Raw genomic sequence first — 25,597 nt, 5'->3', positions numbered from 1 at the left:
GTGGCACAAATGCCCTGCTGTAAACTGTAATCTGTATAGTTAGAACACACATATGTGCAATATATGCACATTTCAAGGATGACTTTCAGCAGTCTGTAGTATAGTGCATATCTGATAGGACATATACTTAAATGTAATACTTCAGATAAAAGAGTTGTATAATTCTATTAATGCATTGTATGGCACATATGAAGGTACTCATTTTATTTTTTTTTTCTCTCATCCCAACCTTTATCTCTATTTTTATTTAATTTATTTATTTATGTATTTATTTATTTCAAATTTGTTAACCAGGATAGTCCATCTGAGCAAAAGCCCTTTTTCAGTGGAGACCTGGGGAGAAAGGCTCCACAGTACAAGTAAGCAAGAAATATTTACAAAATTGAAGTTGAATACAGTGGAAAATATACAATAAGACATTTTTTTTATTTTCTATTATATGTTATCAAAATGCCTCTATGTCATCCATGTGTACCACATCACTAAATGCTACACAGCACAGTGAGGTAGACCAGACCCAGTGTATCAGCCAGCCCCCGCTTCACTGACTCCAGCACCAATGCTCAGCATGTCTTGGAGCCAAATACCTCTGCTGCCCCTGCACTGCCTGTGACCTGAGGTAGTACTGCTCCTGAAGCTGGTGCAATGGTACCTTCTGGGAGCAATGGGAGGTGGTGATTTCATTACCCAATGGAAGATGCCAGGGTTGGTGTGTAGGGTTGTGCACTGCACCATAGGTATATGGCTACCCCAAATGGAGGGGCTGCACTCCCTCATGGTCTGTAGGAGGAGAAGATTTCAAGCACTCCATCTGCCAGCAGAGTAAGGGGACAGTGATGACAGTCCAGTGGGTAAGGACTTGATTGTCACTTTCTCCAAGCTTGATGGGCATGAGCCTGGGTTATCCACTCTCTCACCCCAATCATGGTGCTCCCCAGATTTTTGTCTCCCTCACTTTCCCTGTCTCTTGTCTTGTTTGTCTTGTTTGCATTTGCTTCTTCACCTATGCAACTTACCTGACCCAGACATGCCTATGTCACTTACCCAGCAGTCCTCTATTCTTCTTCTTTCAGCTTTTTCCAGTCAGGGGTCACTACAGCGCATCACCTGTCCGCTCATGATTGGCAGTGGCGTTTTTACAGTGTCGAGTTGCCAGCCCAGCGCCCAACATTCCGTGGAAGGCACATGCAGGCACTCACACCTAGGGCCAATTTGGAGTATCCAATCCACCTACAGCATGTCATTGGAATGTGGGAGGAAACCCACGTGACCATAGGGAGGACATGCAGATTCCGCACAGAAGGCACCCCAGCCAAGGATCAAACTGGAGAACCTCTTGCTGTGAGGCAACAACACTAACTGCTGCAGCACCGTGATCACCCACCCAGCAGTCCTCTATTACTGAATTAAAAAAATGGGCACCTGTCCCACAAAAAAAAAAATCATCCCATACATAACTCTCAATTTTGAATATATGTCTTCTTGACACACTTGATTTGGTCCAGTTGAATATACAATTTGATTACGTTGTTGTCACCCCTTCCTCTGGAGGTGACAGTCCAACTTCAGCTAATATTCTGCAAATATGATCGGGTTTTACTGTTGAAGAAATGGATAGCTATGGTTCTTTCCTACCTCCCTCCTGCACATTCCTGTATTGCCTTCCTTTTGTTCTTCCCCCTGCTTGCTCCCCATTTTACCACTTTCATGTCTACCCCATTTAACACCTATAATCTGGTCAAAAAATAGAATCATACAAAATACACATAAGTAGCAGAAAAAGCAATGGATCCCTTCACTTTTTGGCCTCTATGTTTGTGCAGACTTTCACACCGCACAGCAATGCCAAGCAATGGTGAGCAGTGGTACAGTGTTGTGGTTACCACCTCGCAATACTGCTTAACCTCGCTTCACTATGCAAACACACAGCAAGATATGTAGTATAAAGAATTAATGTAATTGCATTATCAATGTTTAGTTAAAAGCACTTAAAATTAGTAGATGCACCTGGATTCAAATCCAGTATCATCTGGGCTCAAAAAGAAATGTGTTAAAGCATTTATACCTGCTGACACAGACTCAGTTAAACAGCAGATGTGTTTCATAGAGTCAATACTAAGTCTCAGACTTTAGCAGTGCAGCTCGCCTCTGCGCACTGATTAAATATGGGCAAACTGGGAAAGCATTGGAAATGTGCATCTTGCATGCACAAACACTTTACCAACAGTTGTACAAACCCACTGCTCTCCGCACTATGGAAAAATAACTATTATTATGTATTACTGCTGTTTGCTGTCCCTTACTGTCTAAGACATGAAATTACATGTGGAAATATAGCAAACTGAAGGCGCTAACAGTATGTCACATATCTACAATACAGCCATGTGTTGCCCCCCCCCCCCCAGCACTACAACCCTGGGGTCATAGTACTTTTCTCACATGTATCACTTACGCTATAGATATTAATATCAAATATTGTGTAATACTCAATGCAATTGAATCTGTTAACATGCAGAAATAGAACTATTGACCCATAAGCCTAAAAAACCTTATCTGATAGTCTGTGGAAGGAATCAGCATGGACCTTATCCACAGGGACATAGGTGACCCTCAACACTCTTGACTCAACTTATTTTGGTTTTGTCAAGTGTAGATCTTGCTAATTAAACCTAGTGGACTTATTTGATACTGATGTCAAAGACCTGGATTATGGATAACAGGGCATACTGCCTATGTTGAGTTATCCAAGGCCTTTGACACAATTCCTCATTCAGGTATCACAGAGAAAATCTCCCATTTGTGGATTAACCCATACATTACTAGATGGATAGCCAACTGCCTTGCCAACAGAACACACACTGTCAAAGTTGGAGACTGCACCTCCACCACTACATCACTTACCAATAACAAGGATCTGTGCTGGGCCTTCAACTGTTTGGAAAACATTTCTCTGAAGTCAGGCAAAGGTAGATAGCCTGTGGCTTACCAACTTTGCAGATGACTGTCAACTGGATGCAGTCATATAGAGTCCCATAATTATGTTAACATATTACAGAAGGGGCTGACAGACAAATGATTGTTGCCAAATTCATGGATTGAACCTTACAGCAAAAAATGGCTCATTTTCCCTTTGGAACAGTACCCCTGCTAATTATGATATATGTAGCACCCCTATAATCTCAAACACAGTGTTGTGAGACTAGGGAATACACACTGATAACAATCTACACTTCAATCAGTATGTGTCCATAGTAGTGAGATACACATTCTACATTGTGCACCTCATAAATAAGGCTATCACATCCAAGACCAAGAAGGTGATAGCTCTACAGTACTCTACCCTTATCAGACCACTAATTGAGTACAATGCTCCCTTCTGTCTGTACCTCACCAGACACCTGCAGCAACTGGAGAAAACACAGAAGTTTGTGACTGGGAGAATCCATGGCCTCCAAAACATAGCATACATGGAAAGTATGAAAGACCTGTCACTGTACTCAGTATCATGCAGGCTGCTGAGATATGACCTATGCTTGGCCTACACAGCAGTTTCAGACCATACCCTACTGGAAATGCTACACATCTGCAAATCAAATGGGACAATAATAACTTGCTCCAGGGATCTCAGTCTAGCTTGTGACATAAACAGAACCTGCTGGGAAGACAGATATTTCTCCCAGTGATTGCTACTCCTCTATAATAGGCTCCCACTGCATGTGAATCAGTGCTCCTCAATTACCCTATTCAAGTGCAACCTTAACTATATGGCTGATTTATAATTCACCCTGGGTTGGCACTTATGTCCCTCATGAACAAAGTAAGTTGGTGCTGATCACAAAATCACTCTGTTAACAACAACCATTTAATTTGGTTCAATAAGGGCACTTGTGTTTTTACACAGCTAGGCTTGTAAACACCCTAGAGACATTAGTCTAGTAATCTCCTATGAACTATGAAGCTATGAACCTATGCAGGCCTCCCAACATCTTCTCTCCAATATGCACCACTGATGTCATCCACTATAAGTTGACCTGCAGTCTAGTAAATCAGACTTGTTTAAAGTACTGAGTTCTGTAGTCTGTGTACTTAGATAGGAGGGAGTTGTGTTCTCACTACAGTCCACTGTGTGTGTGTGTGTGTGTGTGTGTGTGTGTGTGTGTGTGTGTGTGTGTGTGTGTGTGTGTGTGTGTATACACGCCTAGCCAGAACAGAAGTGTGTATCCAACAATTACCACTGCAATCTCATGGACTGACAGCATTTTGATACTTACACATGCCTACATATCCATTTCATGCAGACCTCCCAACATCTTCCCTCCAATATGTACTACTGATATCATCCACTATAAGTTGACCTGCAGTCTTATAAAAGTCAGACTTGTGCCGTGGTGCTTGCATAAAGTACAGAGTTCTGTAGTCTCTGTACTTAGATAGGTGGGGCTTCTATTCTCACTGCAATCAATGGAGGTGTGTGTGTGTGTGTGTGTGTGTGTGTGTGTGTGTGTGTGTGTGTGTGTGTGTGTGTGTGTGTGTGTGTGTGTGTGTGTGTGTGTGTGTGTGTGTGTGTGTGTGTGTGTGTGTGTGTGTGTATGTGTGTGTGAATGTGTGCACTTGCTTGGGATTAGAGAGTCTTTTACATCAGCATGTGGGACACTGTTATTGGCATATTGTCTTTACCAGACACTGTTGATGTCATCAGCTATATGTAATTTGTGGATGTGCATTATTCGCACAAGGGCAGGGTCACAGACTGGCCTGTAGGACAGGCAGAAGTCAAGTCATATTGTCCTATACAATACAAATTACAGTGACATGGATTTCAGTCTATCCAAATGCATCATGGCATGGTTTGTATGCACTGTGTTTTTTTTTTGGTGAGTAACCCAGGTGGTCTCTCCAGCTGTTGCATGTGTCTGGTGAGCTAAATGCAAAAGAAAGTGGGTCTATATTAAAACATCAAAAGTTTAATGGTTTGAATCACTAAAGGTTGACCTTTAATGATCAAACCATTAAAATTTTGAATGTTCAGAAAAAATAAATTAAAAAAAAAAGAAAATCCAAAGGGTGTAGGCAGGGGGGCAAGCCTCCTGCACCCCCCACACCCCTCGCTACTTAAATATACCAACTCCGAGACCACACTACATTGAAGTAAATGGAAATCTCCCCTTATGGAGATTTCCGTTTACCCATTCGATGCTCTGCACTTTCGCTATTCTCGTGTCGACAATGTTGGATTCAACATTGTCGGCTTTCGAAAATACAATAGGTAACCAAAGAAAGCATTATACTCTATAATAGTGTTCTGATGAGATTCATGAACAATGTTATAATATAATCCTGAGATCTGAATAGAATGGCAAGACTTATGATGTGCACAACATAGGCTTTCAATACTAGTGTGGACACTTGGTGGTTGAAGTTCAGAGTGCTATTTATATGGTTCCCAGTGCTTGCATAACTGGATTTCAGCATAGCAGAACTGTTGTCAATGCTATAATTAGCAGGGAGTTCCACTTTGCAGAAGGCCAAAATAAAGACACATGTTTGCATTTATTTGTAGACAGTGTGGCTTTGTCACCAATTATTTGTGTTAGCCCCTCCTATAGTATGTTATCATCATAGGTGGACATAATTATTGCACCAGGAATGCAAGAATCAGCAAATGCAGTCAGGCAAAGGCTGTATACTTTAGCTTGAACTATTAAGAAATAGATTCCAAACAGTAAAGGGCCAAGCACAGATCCCTGGGGTATACCAATGACAGCTCTACTGGTACAGTTTGATTCATCAGTTTTCACAGTATGTGTTCTGTTAATGAGTCAGTTGGTTACCCATACAATGACATGAGGTTTAATCCCCAGCTGGGAGAGTTTCCCAATGATTCTTATGTGGGAAATTGTGTTCAAACTCTAAGCTATTTGGGGACAGCAAGTATGCACTGTCTTATCTACACCCAGTCCTATCGCACACAATCAATGGGCTGAGACAACATCATAAATCGTCTATCACATGACATATCACATACACTTTCCTGACACTGTTGAATACACACTTCAACACACCCTCCACACAGACTTTGTTGTTGTAGGAGGGTGTTTTCTACATGCATCTGTGTGAGTTTTGGGGGGGATCACCTTCTGCACCTTCTGCATGAGACTTTGGAGTGATTAAGTATCATTTTTTCTGCATTTTCCTGCTGCCTTTAGCTATATCCACCTAAAACACCATTTTTTTAGAGTTTCTGTGATTTTAAAAGCTTGTTTCGGTTACATATTGTACTTATTTTACTGCCTGCACTTTAACAAAGTATTTTTTTGTGTTTAAATTACCTGTTTAACTATTGTAGGCTACACACTCAAGTGCGATAGTCACTTCTGTGCATTTAAAGTGTTTTTTTGATTGTATCTGCTTTATTTTCTGAAAAAAAAAAAAAAATATAGTTGTTTTCCTGCCTTTATAAGCTAGTATAGTTCAGTTTCAGGCTAGTGCTGAATTCAGGGCTGTGTTACAAGTTTCTGTGTTTGCCCATACCTTACTTGGATAGAAGGAAGTTTCTCTGTTCACCTGTGAGAGAGGGGAGGGTAGCTTTAAGCAGCCTATCTGTCCCTGGAGGAGTGGTTTCAGCCCAGAAATTAGTAGTTTATTGGCCATTTTGGGATCATTTCTATCTCTTTCATTTCCCTGCTATAAAACCCGCATTTGCGTGGTTTTGCACACCAGGAAGTACCGGTTAGCTAGGCTATAACTATTCCCAGATCCACAAAGTCTGCTCTTCAGTTTTTCCCATGGAACTAGACAAACTTTCAACTTAAGCACTCAAACCATTCACTTCTCAGCCCAGCACTTGCTCAAAACTCATAGCAAGCACTAATAAACCTTAGCTCTAGACCCCCTATACTGCAGAGTAGGACAAGGCTCTCTATTCTACCTTACCAGCCAATCATTAAAAGAGTTCACCTATCCTGGCATGTCCAAAGGGCAGTTTCAGGTGTACTCTCCTGTCCAACTGGTGAATCTGGGCATTTTGAGGCAATGTTATAACTGCTTCATGTCCACAGACAACCCTCTCCTCTGACCACCAAACATTAATACAAGCAAGAGATGCGATTATACAGCCAAACTGGAGGCTAAGCTCTCTCATCTCAGGACTGGACCAGACAGTCAAGAGGAGAAGGGAATTACTTGCATCACATCACTAGTCTCACATAGACCTATGAAACCAGCACTGGCAAAAAACACACATAAATATGCAAAAACATACATGGAGGCTCTAAATAAAAATCTGCAAAAGCAGCAGAGACCTGCAAAGCAGACATCCAAGCAACCTCCACCCCCCAACACAAACCATGAAACACATACTTCACAAAACTAGTGTTCCACACAATCACAGCCCTTAAGGCAAAATAACATACCCAACACACTAGTAATAGGTGACTTTATAGTTAGGCACACTGACGTCCCACTCACTAGGCTGAACAAGGAGAAGGTTACTGTTAGCTGCCTGTCGGGTGCCAGGATCTGCCACATAACTGAAGCATGCAGGTCACTCCAGAACAGGTACAAATATGACTCTGTCATTGCCAATGTTTGAATGACCTGAGCCATACCTCCCTGGACTACATGAAAAGAGACATGGAAGAGCTCTCTGATCATGTAGCCCAGGCTGGTATGACCCTGACCCTGAGTAGCATACAGCCCTCATCAAGAATGATGCCACAGTATAAAGACAAAATTATCAGTTTCAACAATTGGCCTAGCTTCTGGTGTCATTCAAAGGGGATCCAGTGTCTGTCAGCCTGGGATGACATGCTCAACAAGCCATGCTGCTTCATGAGAAACGGCTTGCACCTGTCACCCTTAGGCTTTCGAATACTGGACAAGGCTCTTGCCACCCCCATAGTGCCTTTTTTAGGCAAGGCTCAAAAGACAAACCCATCACTGTAAATAGCACAAGTAACAAAAAACAGAGGGTGATACTACTCAATGCTAGAAGTCTAAACCTCAAAATGCACTTACTCGAGGTACTCCTCAGTATAGAGAAAATCGATATATGTGCAGTAACAGAAACCTGATTTAAGGCTCTAGAGAGCACCCCAGCACTACCAGGCTACAACTCATACCATACATTTCGCCCACAAAACCTGGACCAAAATACAAAAGGCAGGGGCGTATCCATATTCATCAAGGATACCCACACCTCCTGGTTAGTGGCACAGCAAGATGCTTCAAAGATCATCCATGTGCAACTAACAATGGGCAAAACTGCAATTCAAATTGTAGCTTGCTACAGATCACCCACCATGTCCCAGGACCCCCATTCCACATTTCTGGAAACACTGGGAAACATAAAGGTCCTACCAAACACCCCGATATTGGGTGATTTCAATTACCCAAACATTAACTGCGAGAACTAGTCAAGTACTAACTACCTTGCCCACCATTTTCTAGAATTTATAAACTCAAATGCCCTGGATCAACTGGTCAACACCCCTGCCAGAGGTGACAACATATTGGACCTGGTCATCACCAACATGGGCGACTGGTGTTCCACACCGGAGGTCAACCCCTCCCTGGTTAGATCTGACCATAAACTAATCACTCTGGATATCCACATTCCACCCCCACCACCAGTCAAAGTGAACTTCACGTTACTTAAGACCAAGGTGGAAAGTTTCAAAGCCCCCATGCTAAAGGATAATGCTGTCCAAGCTGCAATCCTGTACTAATGCTCTGTACGGGCAACTACAAGAATGCATGGATTGTGCTATCCCAGGAAAACCAAAGAATCACTCCTCCAAGAAAAGGAAACCAGTCTGGTGGACCCTTGCCATAAACAAGCTATACAATAGAAGGCAATAGAAGGAGGAAACTAGTACAGAAAAGAGTAAAATCCCAAGAAGGGAAGACATTCCTGATCAGTATCAGCAAAAAACTGTGATCCTTCATAAAATCATCCAAGGTTAGCTTTGAAAGAAGAATTGCCAAGGACTCCAAAGATAACCACAAGGCATTCTTTAGCTATGTCAAAAATCTAAGTGGTAATTTCAGATCTGCACAAAATACACAGACCCAACCGATATCGCCAACATCCTGACAGACAGGTTCAGTGCAAACTTCACCCCCCTCTCACCCCTAAAAGGGCCCATAACCATACTAGAAGAATGCAGTGCCCCTGAAATCACAGACAGACACTGAGGTTAAAACAGCCCTCTCCAAAGCCAAAAACACAGCATCAATGGGACCTAACGGTGTCCCAGGATGCATCCTACACAAGCTCAAAGATGAACTAACTCCTCACCTAAATACACTGTTCAAACTCAGCCTCTACACAGGCTACATGCCCATAGAGTATTGCACAGCAATGGTTATTCCGGTCCATAAAGGTGGAGCCACAACAGACCCCAGAAACTATTGCCCTATAAGCCTGACTAGCTTGTTCTGCAAGGCTATGAAGTGTATCATCATGGATCTCATTAACAGAGACATTGGGAACCTCCAAACACTGGATTCTATCCAGTTTGGCTTTATTAAGGGCAGATTATGTCTCCTAAACCTGGTAGACTTTATTGAGACAATTACCAAGGATATAGACAAGGGAAAGGTGGTCCACACAGCCTACCTAGACCTAGCAAAGGCCTAAGACACCATTCCCCATTCTGGTATTATAGACAAGCTCACCAGCCTGAACATAAACCCCTACATCATGAGATGGGTTGTCAACTGGCTCATGGAAAGGACCCACATGGTAAGAGTTGCGGGAGATAGGCCTGACTCTAAACCGGTTACAAGTGACATTCCCCAGGGCTTAGTCCTAGGACCCCTCCTGTTTGGCATATACTTCTTAGAGGTACAGGCTAGCACAGGAGGACTATGGCTGACCAGGTTCGCAGATGACTAAAAACTAGGGGCTATAATTGACTCTCAGGCTGACACAGACATCCTCCAAAGGGGTCTCACTGAGACAGATGCCTGGTGTCAAAACCATGGCCTCAAGCTAAATGCCAAAAAGTGCATAGTCATCCCCTTTGGAAAAAATAAAGTACCCACAAACTACCACATAGGTGGTAGCCCCCTAAATATGGAAGACATAATAAGGGATCTGGGGACCCAAGTAGATAGTAACCTATCCTTTGATAATCACATTGCCAAAGTGGTTAGAAAATCCTTCAATGTGGCCCACCTAATCACAAAAGGGTTTGCATCCAGATCAAAAGAGGTCATTGTGCCCCTCTATGCATCACTCATCAGATCAATCATAAAGTGCAACGCCCCATTTGGGATGTACCTTACAAGACACCTGCAACAGCCGGAAAGACCACAGAAGTACTTCACCAAGAGGATCACTGGCCTCAGACTGATGCCCTATGCAGCTCGACTGTAGAAACTCCAGCTGTACTTGGTTGCATACTGCCTACTCAGAGGTGATCTCTGCCTGACATGCAAGACCATGTCCAACCCAGAATTGATGGACATGCTCCACTTAAAGAAAACCATATCCCCTCGAGCCACATGCTCTAGGGATCTAAACCTCACCACAACAATAAATAGGACATGCTGGAGGGATTGATTCCTGTCCCAGAGACTGTCCATGCTCTGGAACAAGATTCTAATCTACATCAGGCAGAGCTCCTTGCTAACCCTCTTCAAGAGAAACCTTGACGAGTGGATGGGAAACAGAAAGTTTACCCCAGAGATCACTTCAATGGATCTGCTGGACAGAGGCACAGGGAATTAATCTAAGGGGGAGGGCAGCGAAAGCCAACACATTCCGGCTAGGCTGATTAATGCCTTCAGGCAGATAGCCTAGTACCTACCTATGAACCTATGAACCTATGTATAAACACATCCTGACTCTCCTCATCTGTGAGGTAGACAACATGTCATCATAGACCTTTTTTAAATGAACACTAGTGATATCACAGCTGTGTGCTACATCATGTCTGTTACATCTGTTAGATGTCCTCAAAAAGATCATTGAGGGCATGCATGATGACAACACTGTCAGCCTTTTGAACTTGAAATGCCCATGGCATTTGATACAAATCCATGCTGAGGTATTCACTCAACACTGTCAGGTCCAGTGATCAGGTCCATACATCAGGGCTGTCTGCTAGTCCCTTTCCTTTCCATTATTTAAGTGATGGCCATCACAGATGATATACGCATCCTGTGTCCAAATATCTGCCTGAGGGACTACAGATTGTGGGAAATCATTGACTCCAACTGTGATATTAGTAAAATATAGACAATATCAACACACACACACACACACACACACACACACACACACACACACACACACACACACACACACACACACACACACACACCAAAGATTGCTGCCACAGCCAAGACAACACCTGCAATGACAAGAAAACATAGGGAATCTGTTACGTGAGGAAAACAAACACACAACACAAGTATAATGTGGACATCACAATATATAATCAGACCAAAAATATGTGACCTGTGTCCTGGGTAGATGGTAAGTGGAACATCCACCAGCATGTGGTCAAAGTGCTGACTACTCCCTTGTATGTAACACAACTACTGAGTATGCGAAGGACATCCACATCAGAGGTCATAATGCCTCCATAGTTCATAGCCTTCATCACACCAATAACTGAGTACAATACACCCTTTTTCATGTACCTCCCTACACATCTTCCAGTGATGTGTAACTGAAGTGTACCACCTTTGTGACAGTGAGCTGTCACACACGTTATTGGCCATACCTAGGTATTCAACCCTCATCAAGTTGTTACTCCAGATGCATGTGTGGTACCACTTCTGGTGATACACAGAGTACATACATAGGTGTTTGACAACATTAGTAGCATGAGTAATATTTCTGACAGTGTGGATTGTGCCACATATATTTGCCTTGCACACCATTCAGCTAGCCTATATTGATTATAATGTTGCATACAAGTATAGCAATGTCCCTTCTAACACCTCCAGCAGATGTTACAGTGCCAGGACAGTGTGCATAATTACCCTCATCGAGTTTGGACATATCATAATAGGTGTACAATTCTGTTTGCGCAGAATCATCACTGATCACTCTAAATCACGTAGCTTATGTCAGAGGCATGGGGTTACTGTTGGTATCATTCTGATGTTGTTCATGATTGTGCTTGCTTCTTTTAATGTTGCTCACAAGCCTTTACCTGTGTCCCACATTCTGGAGACATCTGCTGAGATTACACTCATATTCAGGCAAATCAGTCTGCACAGCGTCACAATATGCACTCTACCCTAATTGTATGTAATTTCCCTGATAAATGAACTCTGCTTATCTCACGCAGACATCCTCCCCATCATTGTACCACCTTCTGTGACAGCCATGTAATAGGCATCTTCACTGTGCAGTTCCTAATGTACCAAACTATGTGATTGGTGTTGCTACTGCAGCCATCTTCCATTGACACACCCTCATCTGCTGTACATTACAATGTTTCACCTGTCCTCTTTCCCTGTGTTCATTCCTACAATTCATCTGTGCATTCCTATTCAATACACACACTTCCCCTAAGTGTTTATTTTACATGGCAGTCCATGTGCCCTTGCAGATCATGTATACAACTTCAGTACAGAATGCCAGAAATGGGATTTCACAATAATATGCACTGTAGATACACTGTCCTGTACTGTGTTTGTGCCATATATCATATCTCTCAACTGTCCAGATTTTCACAGAATGTCCAGATTTTTGCTTTATAACTTTTGATGAGTTCCTGATCAAATGTGTAGATTTCTACCATATCAGTGGGATGAGCTCAGGACTGATGTGACACAATAATTACATACATTTGAGTTTCGGACTTCAAATCCTTCAGAACACATATCTTAACATGACTCCCTCGTTATTCTAGCATATTTCTAATGAGCAAATATGTCACATATGTCCCTATTTCTGTGTCACCCCCCCCCCCCATTATGTTGGACTTTATCCAGATGTCTTGCACTAAGAGATTCAGAGCTATCTCTTAAGCTCTGGTGATTACTGTGGCATTCCATGCAAAATCACGGACGTTCAGTGCTCTGATTTAAACAGGATTTCTCTCCATGTTCGTTTACATGGTTCCTTGGCCAGCAATACTGTTGTCAGCTGCAAAACCTTACTTATTTACATTTAAAAGTGGTGTGTAGCGTGAATATGCAATAAGTGCTGCTGCTCACCTCCCATCATCATGCACACATGTAAACTATGTGCAGGCTTCACATGAAGCTTACACAGAGTTTATTGAATCTCAGGGATTATTTATTATTTTTGTATAAAATAACACCTCAATCCAATGGCAGTGCTACTGTACAAGTATATATATTTGATCTATATAATTCAAAACAACTCGTAGTATTTGTAAAAGTAAATTGTAACAGCAAGGAAAAGCTTTTGAATCAAAACAAGTAAATTGCAAAGCAACAATATCATTGTATACTAAGAAATTGTCAAACAATTTTTTTATGTAAAATGTAATAATGTTTGTAGTAAAACTATGTTAATGTAGTATAAACAAGTTTCCTTGTGGAATATGGTGCACTGTTCAGTGTCTAGTTGTACTGAGCAGTAACATTACCACCACATACTAAGCTAGTGTTCAGTGCATTGTTGTACTGAGCAGCACTGTTATCGCCACATACTAGGCTAGTGTTCAGTGCGTAGTTGTACTGAGCAGCACCGTTACCACCACATACTAGGCTAGTGTTCAGTGCGTAGTTGTACTGAGCAGCATCATTACCACCACATACTAGGCTAGTGTTCAGTGCGTAGTTGTACTGAGCAGCACCGTTACCACAACATACTAGGCTAGTGTTCAGTGCATAGTTGTACTGAGCAGCACCGTTACCACCGCATACTAGGCTAGTGTTCAGTGCGTAGTTGTACTGAGCAGCACCGTTACCACCGCATACTAAGCTCATTCATTTTTTTGCTTTTGCTGCTCATAGCTCTTCAGCAAAAGAAGGCAAGAAAACTGTGTAACGTAAGTTTCCTTTTGCTGAGTATAAAAATGTGTACAATTGTGACCTCAACAAAAGAAAAAATAACAGTGGTTAATGGAAATTTAAATACTATGAAATATCAAAAGAACTCTCTCTGACCTCTACATGAGTTATTCACAGACGTTTGTGAAAAAAAAAGTTTTCCTTTCCATATTCATGATAAAAGTTGTAATAATATCTGTACAAAGTACTGCAGTATCATTAAGCTGATAACATGTTGAAAGATCAATGCTCAGTGACATATTCTGGAACAAAACTATATGCTTGATTATTAAAGGCAATGAGACTAAACTTCCATTTTTAAAGTTTGGCATGTCAGGATTAGCCAAGCCTCAGAATCCATAAACAGGGTGCTTCCATGTACATGCCCACAAATTGGTAGTGCTTTGTAAGTGATCAGTCAAGCATTTGAAATACGATGTCATTCATTTTGGAAGGTGATGTACAGTATGTTAGTGCTAGAAGGATCCATAGTGCATTTACAATGGATATACAAAGCACTGTAAGGAAAATGATAATGGAATGCATTTATGAGGAAGAATTTAGAGATAAGCTAACAAAGGCAGACTTGCGTTTTATCCCACGTCTGCCGTTATGTCAGCTAGCCCTGAAAATCATACAGTCCAAGGAAATAATGGAGTTAATATCTAATCTATCAGGCCAGAAACTGAAGCTTCACTAGGCCCCTGTAAACATTACCACTGCCTCATATGATAAGTTCCTCCATGTTCTTACTGTTCTTCCTGCACTGCGGGAAGGAAGATGAAGCTGTCCACTACTGATGTAAAGTTGTATTGTAGTCCTCTATCACTCATAATCACTTTTTTGTACCTCATAATGTCCTTGAATATGTATCTTGTGCTATACAGAATGTTCCCATGCAATTCTATTTGACAGTTCCCAATGCTTGCACGTTTATTTTTGCGTGCTTATTATGTTTCTCTTTATTTTGTCTCTGTGATCTAAACGTATCATTTCCTAATCTTTATTGATCCACCCAATGTAACTTTCTTGCATATTATGTTACTTGTCACTGTAATTGTTCAATAATCGTTTATGCATCTCTATTTGCTTCCAGATTTATGCGTTCAGATCAAGAGTAATCCATTTAGTTGTTGTTTCATTCACTGTGAATAATCAGTTTATTTATCGACTGTTTCCCAAACTTTAGCTGCATTATGCTGCTAATTGTTACAATCTGTCCATTTGAAGAAAATGTAATCATTTTTTTCTTCTCTCCAGGGCTGCACTAAATGGAATTTCTTATCCAGTGTACCTCCCTTGTAAACAAAGAAATATATCAAGTATTAGATTGCTCACATTAAAGACACACATATGCCCCTTTTGTATCCGGAACATAATGTTTTAATATCAATTCTCTACAGACAAAACTATAATAAAGAAAAAAACAGATGTGTCACAATTGCAGTTTGATCATTAAAAAGTAGTCCCTTGAGTGTGACAGCTCAGCAAAAATAAACCTGGAGGAAATTGTCCTATCAGAAGTACAGTATCTAAACTAGCTTAAGTACTGTTAGGCAACACCTAAACAGAAAGGATTAATAAAGGATCAAAAAATGAAAACTGAAATTACTTGAGAAAGCTCAGATAACAAAATAACTGATATTGCATAGATTGTTATAAGCAATGCAGGTGCTTTTTATTCATTTTTACTTTAATGTTTTAAGTATTAGAAAGATCTAACAAAGTAGTTTAATTTGGGTCAGAAATGCAGATCCAGAAACTGCTATCAAAAATATGCAATCTCTGTAAAAAAGAGTGAAACCAAAGCCCCAGACATTGTCATAAACTCAGCATTAAACATGATTCTCCAAGAATCAGTTTCCCGTTGATAAAATAGGTTTTACTCAAAAAGGGATAAGATGCATCAATAATGGTCAGATAGGCAAGACTCCAAAAGACAATATAGTTAATGGGTGTGTCTTAAGCATGGAAAATTATCAAAAATGAAAATATTACTAGGCAAGGCTTAACTGGATTATTACCTTTCTACAAAGGGGAAAGCACAGTGAGGAACAAAGAGGCTTCATTCCGAATAGTTGCAAGAACAGATAAGAAACAAAACATATACTCCTATAAAATTAAAACCCAGGGTCTGGAGCTGTAATGAAGATAAAAAACATCTAGTTGTAACCAGCATGGAAAAAGCTTACTAAGTGAGAATGATCTAGCATTTCCTGAACAGCAGAGGAAAAGGGGATGATAGGAAATGCGGAATGGAGTCCAAAAATGCTCAAAGAAATTTAAAGGAAGTTAAAGACAAGTCACATGAAGAACTGCATGTACAATAAACTCTCAGTTATCCGGCACTCATGGGGATTGGTAGATGCCAGATAACTGTACTTTCTGGTTGCTTGAGAGTTACTATTAAGAACAGGCCTGACATACTGTTTGTTTGACCTGTTCTTAAGTTTGGGGAGAGAGGGAATGTATTCCTATCTTCCTTTTTAAAACTCTAAAACTCTAAAAATATAAGGTATGTTTCTGTGTGTGTGTGTGTGTGGGGGGGGGGGGGGGGCAGAAAGTGCAACACATGAAAATTGTACTGTATTTCTTTGATATTTTTTTTTTTGTGGTTGCTCGAGAGTTTTGGTTGCTTGAGCTCCAGCTAACTGAGAGTCTACTGTAATTATGGAAGGTGTATGACAAAGTTAAGTCTTTGCTAGATGAGGATATCAATGTTTCCATTGTAGAATGTATTTTCAGGGTAAATGATAACACAATACAAGACTTTTAATGTTGACAGATTAATCATAAAAATGGGTATTGAAAATTTAGAAATGGGAAGATGTGTAAAAAATGATGAATTGTGAAAGCTCTTATCTTCTAGATTAGCCAGTCAGTAAGCCTCTTTCTGAACTATTACTGAGAGTTAGACTAAGAAATGCTAGAAATAATAACTAAACAAGCACTACCAGTCTTTGCATTACAATTTATATGAATACTGAGGCGCATACTGTGGTGTGTAACTACACTGTGTGATATGGTAATTTTACTTGTATTTGGACAGTGTGTCTGAAGATGATTCAATGAAATACTAACCAACGCTGAATGGATACCACAGGCTATTAGGACATTTTTGTTGAATGTACTAAAATATGAGGTGCAGAGAATAGATTGAATCTGTGCTGTGATACATAGCAAAGACTTGCAAATGAAAGACATTGATATAAGCAGAAGAACTATGGAAAGATTGTAAAGAAATGAAATAAAAAAAGTAAAGGACTTTACTGTTGGGACAAAGCACAGAATACACTGAGGTTAATGGGTGCCTTAGGAAGAAAAAGTGTAGAGATTAAGGGGATGGAAGTTTGGGAAAAAAAAAGAAGTCCGTTTAAAGTGATAGCATGTGGGACTACAAAGCCAAGAGATTTACAGAAAGCCGAACAATTCAGTAAGAAGAAAATATAAGAAAAATGCAAAGAAAAGGCTAGAATGGTGCCAACTTTTACAGCATTATTTGGCTTGTAATGTTAGATATGGTGTATAACATAAATGGACAGATGATGAGAAGCAGCTCAAAAAGATGAAAAAAAGTTGTTTCCAGCTAAGTCACTTAGATGATGCTTAAGTTTAAAAAAAAATCCTTTATTGAGTTGATGAGTGCATTAATACTTATGCATGTGCTCCCCCCCCAAAAAAAAAAAATAGGAACTGTAACATTTTTAATTTCATTGCATCAATGAGTCTTCTAATAATCATAGCATTGACAATACAAAGGCTGAGATAGTGCTTCACTTCTTAACATACCATGAGGTACAAACAAAAATAATGTCAGATGTTAACTAGATGCAAAACATATATATAATGCTTGCAAAATTTAGCATAAATGTGCCTTATGCCCATTAAAAAAATGTAAAATGTGATCATGATATCAAAAGATGAGCAGCACTCCCACATGAAGCTATGTCCATTCTTTAGTGCTTTCAAACTGCACTACTTCACATTGCATCGCACACAAAAATATTGTATTTTAGGAAACTGAAAAGGGAAAATGCTAGAAAAGAAATATAATAATCCAGAAAAAAGCAGAAACAACTGAAAAAATGCAATAAAAAATCACTGACACAATGGCACTCATTGCTAAAGTAGAATTAAGTGGTTTCTCAGGACTGTCACACCAGGAAACGTATAATTCAGGTACACACCTCTTATGATATGAAGCTTGGTAAGCCATCAAAGTTCAGTAGACAAATACTGGAAAGCGAAAATATTTTACTTAGCACTGTAGACAGTATAAATCATGAAATACTATGGTTAGGAGTTCGGGAACTAAGGTAACATTTCTATATGGCACAGAATTTAGACAAGGACTGCGATTCTGAAACAGTTCTACCACTTCTAAGTCATGTTTACCACTGGCAGTAGCTGTTTCTGATTCATAGACAGCCCTACTGCAGACCTTTACCTCCAAGTCATACAGCACCATGAGGGGCTGTCTCTCTGGCATATGGCAAATGCTAATAAGGCATTCCAATGAGCAGCATTTGTTAATTAGCCATGTGCTCTCCCTTGGACATGCCTGCAGCAAGTGCTTTATGCAGCAAAGCAATTCACAGAACCTCTCAGCTGCATAAATCCTTGCAAACCTTACCACCAGTTGTGGTAATTAAGTCAGCCAAAAGTTCATATTCACCCATTACTTTCACAAGGTAAGATTATGTTAGTGGCAAGGGCAGGAGTGTTTAGCAGACAGGTAATGTGGCATGTGCATGAGTGTGTGTGTGTGTGTGTGTGTGTGTGTGTGTGTGTGTGTGTGTGTGTGTGTTCATTTATGTGTATGTTTGCAAGTGGGATTCTGTGCCTCTCAACTCCCCCTAGAATAATGAGCACTGGATGTAATATTGGGGGAGGTCACTAGATACCGGGAAAACTGATGCAACATGAAATATATATTGAGGGGGAATACTAAACATCAGGGTCACACTTGAGCATGTATCTCAACTGTACAGAATTTTGCAAAATGTCCAGATTTATGCTTCATGTTTTTGGTCTGTTTCTCAGAAAATGTCATGTTTTCTGGCAAATCTTTGAAGACTGAAGTCACTAAATAATATAGACATTTGAGTTTCAGACTTCGTATCCCTCATAAAATGCATGCTAATGCAAACACATATTCTATCAAATTTCTAAGTTTACAAAAACAATATTAAAAATGTCTCTATTTTTGGGGCATTTGCCCCCCCCCATTATTTTTGGCTTTGTCCAGAACTCTTATGCTAAGAAGTTCAGAAATACACTCTTGAAAAATAACCCGATCCACTTATAAAGTTAATAGAACACATATTTTTGAGAATAAAGCATGGACTGCTAAGAAGTTTGAAACTCTAATGTCTGAGATTATTGACTGACTGTAATGGTCTTTGGCTTATTAAGTCAAAGCACACTAGAGTGACATCTGGGCATATTTCTAATTATTACTTTAATCCACTTAAAAATATATTAGAGTAACAAGTATCACACCACAGTGCATTTTTCTAAATAATAAGAATAAGAATGAAGTTCTAATGTCTGGCATTGCTAAATAACTCTAATCATCTGTGACTTATGTTCTATAAACTCAGGGACAGGTAAGAGGTAAACAGTATGTCTATATGTATGCATGCTTATGTGTTTAGATATGTATATGTGTATGGGGGAATGAATGAGGGAGGAGACTGTGCTAACAAGCGGCATCAGCTACCTGCAGTGATTACTACAAGGGCAGCAGAAAAGGGCCGTTTAGCACTTGTGGCATTTACCGTGTGATGCAGAGACATGCAAATAAGCTGATAATGAGGTCTTTCATCATCACACCTAATGTGTTTCTGAATTACTGGTTTCTGTCATAAAACTAAAAGACCTTTTTTGCTTCAGCCTTACTGCTGAGCCTGCTTCTGAAACCTTGCCTATATTCTTAAACAATCCATGGAGTTAAGAAAGATAATGAACAGATAAAGAGCACAGAGAGTAATGTTTAAGGATGGGTCTGCTTAACAAAGAGGAAGCTTTTAATGTATCATATATCATCAATCTTGGAGTTACTGTCATTGCAGATCTGATTAATTCAGGTCAAATCTGTACTGTCCTGAAAATGTGAAATGTTTCCAAATGATACGTTTTCAAACTGTACTTTAATGAATAACAGTAATGCACTAACACAGGCCCCCACTTTTGTGTAATGTGTTCAGTAATAGCGCACCAAGCTATAGGTGTGGTCAAGAGCTCAACAGCAAAGCAGATATTGTGACAACATACTTGTAGTTATCTTTTCTGCAGAAATGTGATATAGTCAACAGATGTAATACATGTATATGACAGCTGTCATATACTGAATGGGATAGCAGCATTATTTTTCATTACAGTGCCATGTTCAAGCAGTGTGTTACATATCTTACTATACTGCTGGTTTAACACTGCAGTATTATATCACAGAGCAAAATGCTACAGATTAGAAGTACTGTTGGCACTGGGGTGACGCAACTAAGGAACCTTCTATTAATATTTTAATACCTTTCAGTTTGTGAAAATGTGCAATGGGGAATAAGGATAGGGAACCAAGGGATGAGGTTTAACAGAAGGCAAGAATTGAACAATTTACATAACCTTGGGTTGATTATATCATACAGAAGAATATATGTGATGTGTAATGTTTGAAAATGTGAACTTGTCAATATAGTTTCTTTATTTTTCCATAAATCCAACTTTGCCTATGTCACAAGTGATAATTCAATACACAAATAATCTTAAAAAAAAAAGATATGGTACCAACACAGAGAATGAGAAACTGCATAAGATGATAAACTAGAAAAGGGAAGAAAGTGAATTTTATGAAAACACAGAGCCAGAGAAACTCATGTAAGAAATAGCTGTTAATATTCATTGCATGCTAAAGCAACAGTTTCTGAAAATAAGGAAGTATGCCACATATATTTAAGTCTGACAGTAATGACATCTAAAACAAAAAAAGTATGTTCCCAATAAAGAAAATAAAGAATTAGGATAGGTTTAATCTTTTCATAATAATCTTGGGAGTAACTAAAATGAAATAAAGTGTAACTGATGTAAGTGTGTGTAATCTAATGGGATGCATAATGTATAACATAGAGGATTTTGATCGGGTAGTTAATCACAACCAGGTTATTTAGTGCCTAAGTCAAGGAATTCACCTTGAGAGTGAATCTTGGGAGGTGAATCTTAACATCCATGTTGAAAGCACCTGACAACTTGGGTTATGACTGGATATACTGAATCATAATTCTTTGTCATGCATCGAACTGTACATGTTCCCGCATACTACAAAAGTTGAGAAACAAAGAGTAGTAGTTCCAAGTGTTTTACAGCTTTTAAAACTGTAACACACTTACCACTGCCACACAGAGAACAGCCACCACAGAAGAGCAACAGAAAGACAGTAAACAATTCATTTGGGCTTTTTAAGTGTTTTACAGCTTCTAGCTACTCTTTTAATGGCTGATACCTGCTGTTAATAATCTACCAAGGCACTAGAGGAGTGCTGAACAGAAATCTGTTAAGCACCTTTCTGATGTGAAAAAGGTACTTAACAAAACTCTTTTTTTTCTAATTTTGGATACTAATTTCAATGTTCCATGTACTATATAGAGGATTATGAGTGCATCTCTGATCATGACTTGCTTATTATATGTTCAAGTCATGGATGCCGATAAATTTGCCTCAATAAGCTGATAGACATAAAAGCAAATTAAAAAAAATATTTAAAACAATGTTGCTTCCTGCCTATCCCAAAAGGTAGTGAGCTGTGGAGCGCCATTAAAAATGTGTGTCAAATAAGCAAGTGTAGGATGAAGACTCATTCAACAGTTATCCAGTATTCAGCATCATTTTGTGATATTTTTTTAAGCAAACGTGCATGTCCACTTCTTTTCACAATTCTAACACATGACTGCACAGCTAAGCATCATTCAAACAGAATAATCAGATTTGCAGATGACACCACAGTAATCGGCCTTATCAAGAAGGAAGATGAGGAAGCCTACAGGGAGGAGGTGACCCATCTTATTCATTGGTGCACTGACAACAACTTAGCACTAAATGTTGGGAAAACCAAGGAAATCATCATTGATTTTAGGAAGGTAAATAAGCCACACATCCCTATCGTCATCAATGGTGCCACAGTGGAGAGAGTTAATAGCACCAAATTCCTAGGGATACATATCTTGCAAGACCTCAATTGGGCCACAAACATTTCCTACCTTATAAAGAGAGCCCAACAACGTCTCCACTTCCTTAGGAGACTTCGTAGAGCTAACCTCCCCCCACAGGTCCTACTTGCCTTCTACAGAGCCACAATTGAGAGTGTACTGACAAACAACATCTTCTGGTATGGAAACTGCTCTCAAGCCAATCGGAAGGCACTGGATAAGATCATTAAACAAGCCACAAAAATCATTGGCTCCAACCTTCAGTCCCTACAGGACATATATCCAAACAGATGCTATGGCAGTGTTTGAAAACTACTGAAGGATATACATCATCCGGCCTATGGACTGTTCAAACTCCTGCCAACAAGGAAGCGCTGGAGAAGCATTAGCTGCAGGAAATCCAGATTCCATAACAGCTTCTTCTCACGTGCTTTCAGACTGCTGAACAAGAAACCCATAGCCTAACCTGCTAAATGAGTAAACAAACATTATTTATGTGCAATTTGTCATTGTTATCTACATAGCTCACTTTACACTTTATACTTTATTGTGTTTATTTTTAGTATCTTATTTTTTATTTCTATTTCCATATTTTTAAATTATTATTAATCTTTCTTCTGTAAACTATAATTCTTATGGTACAAGCCCGAGTATCGAAATTTCGTGCAGTGACAAGCACTTTTTCCTCTGTGTTGATCTGTATGACAATAAAGTTTACCTTGACTTTGACTTTGATGTGAAATAGACATTGTTCCATCCTTTCTTTGCCAAAAAAGATGGCTTTTGAGTTTAAATAAGAGGAAGCAAACAGAATACTGAGTTGGTTTTCTTAGCAAAATATAATGAAATAAATGTTAGATGTCAGCGTTAGGGAATATAGTTCTCTTTATGCAGAATAGTTAGAAGGGTTTCACAAGGAGAAGAAAATTCTGACACCAGAGAGGACAAAGGACCTGTAGAGGTCTATGAGAAAATAATGTTAGTAGTAAGCAACAATTACAAGATCCAAGAGGGATGCCAGCAGCCCATCAGAGTTCTAATTCCAAAAATGTAAGGACTGATGTAGTTTGTTCAAACAGCTCTGTGGTCCTAGGGAAGGCATTTGTATAAAAATGGATTTTTAGTGTAGACTAATGTCAACAGTCAAGCAGGAAAATAAAAAGTGTAATCTGCTGAAGCATAGGAATGGTCAGAAATTCTGAAGTTCTGGTAAAATGACACACAATTTATGATTTGGCAGCTATATCTTTAAGAAGGGCAGCAAAAAACAAAGAGTTGCAGTGGTTGGATCATTTATTTAGGATTTCTAAAAAGGGAGCCATGAAGCAATGTTAGCCAACAAAACCTACTTAGCTGAAATGAAGAGTTCATTGCAGCACAACATACGATAAAATACAAAGAAAACTATAGATTTTATATAACTGAAGTTTTAGGGTCAGCCAAAAGTGTTAGAAAGTGTGACTAATGGAATGGCATCATTCAAAGTTCCTTGAGGCATGAGGAAATAGAAATGAATGGAAACTGGGTATGTAAATCATGTCATATGCTGTAGTATACAATATGGTAAGCATCTGTAAGGTGCATATAGTTATGAAATGATATATAATATGGTAAATGTGATAATATATATATATATATATATATGGGCGGCCACGGTGGTGCAGTGGTTAGCATTGCCGCCTCACAGCAAGAGGTTCTCCGGTTCGATCCTCGGCTGGGGTGCCTTCTGTGCGGAGTCTGCATGTCCTCCCTGTGGTCGCATGGGTTTCCTCCGGGTGCTCCGGTTTCCTCCCACATCCCAAAGACATGCTGCAGGTGGATTGGACACTCTAAATTGGCCCTAGGTGTGCGTGTGAGTGTGCCTTCTGTGGAAGGTTGGGCGCCGGGCTGGCAACTCGACACCGTAAAACTCCTCTGCCATTCAATGTGCGGACAAGGTGATCCGCTGTGGCGACCCCTAACCGGGAAAAGCCGAAAGAAGAAGAAGAAGAAGATATATATATATATATATATATATATATATTGGTTTACCATTAAAATTTTGCCATGTAATTGCACGGCTGTGAAGTATTCAAACAACAGATGTTTGAATACTTCATATTTCGGCAGGTTACATGAGCGAGCATTATAATTGTGAATGGACTGTGCATTCACAATTATAACGTTCACTCATGTAAAGGGATCGCGGTACAGTGCGGTTAGGGAAATACATCCTTTTCCTCACTGTAGTGCGATCTCGGAGTTTGAATATTAAGTTGGGGGGGTGTGGGGGTGCAGGGGGGCTAGCTAGTTAGGGAGTTAAGGGAAGGGTGGGATTGCTGTTAAATGTCGAAAATGTCGTGAGCGACATTTTTGACATTAACAGCTATTTTCCAACATTAGGGACATTCGGTATTGTGCACTTTCGGCGAAAGACTTTGCTAATATGTACACTTTTTTTTTTATTTTCAAAATTATGATAGTAAACCTATATAATAGCTATAAAAATGTCTCCTTTATTTTATAAAGAACATAATATCCAGATTTAGGGATAAAGTGGAGTAATGCAGGATCTGCTCTGGATATTCAAGCAATATATGTTTGGAGTGAACAAGGAGATAAAATTAAGAACATATACTCAGCAAAAAAAAAAGAGCTAATTAATGGTTTCAGTGTCAATATCCCCATGTATGGATTCTGTTGAAGTGAATGAAATAATATTTAAATGACTACAGTGAAACCAGAGTTGAAAGGAGGCACTCTAAACTACTGACACTATCCATACTAAAATTCAAAAAGTAAGTTAGTCTGTAAAGTGACAGAAAGGGTATCAGGGAGTTGACAAAGTCAGTAACAAAATAGTTTACAGACAACTAAAAATAGAAAATATATCTGAATGCCTGAGCAAATTTTTTTTTTCTTAATATCAGGAAAGGATGTTTTATGACAATAGATACTTGTGGCTAAACATATTTGCATTTCAAACTCCTGTAGTTTGATATCACTTAATAAAACATTTTGTTCGTTAGATATGCAAAAAAAGAATTATTCAGTATAAATATGTAGTAACAATACTGTTATTAAAATGTTACAGTCTGAAATGATCAGAGAGATTGAGAGCTGTGAAGGCAAAAATGTTATTTGATTTTTTTAAGGTTTTTGGCATTATTTTCCTTCATGATGAAACAAATACATTTTTGAATAAAAGGAAAGAGTGAAGATTGGAATCTACCAAATGTGGGCTCATATCCCCAGACTTCAAATGATATAAGTTCAAAACTTGTACCTTTATGCCATTTTGATCTGTTTAGTCCTGGCATAAATGTTTCTAAACAGACTGACTTTAGAAGGAAGTCCATACCACTCAACTGTACAGATTTTTGCAGAATGTCCAGATTTTTGCCTCATATTTTGCACCGCTTTTCATAAAA

The sequence above is a fragment of the Protopterus annectens genome, chromosome 3.part1 (assembly GCF_019279795.1).
Source record: "Protopterus annectens isolate FY-2018-M chromosome 3.part1, PAN1.0, whole genome shotgun sequence".
Taxonomy (NCBI): domain Eukaryota; kingdom Metazoa; phylum Chordata; order Ceratodontiformes; family Protopteridae; genus Protopterus; species Protopterus annectens.
Note: the sequence above shows the minus strand (reverse complement) of the source record.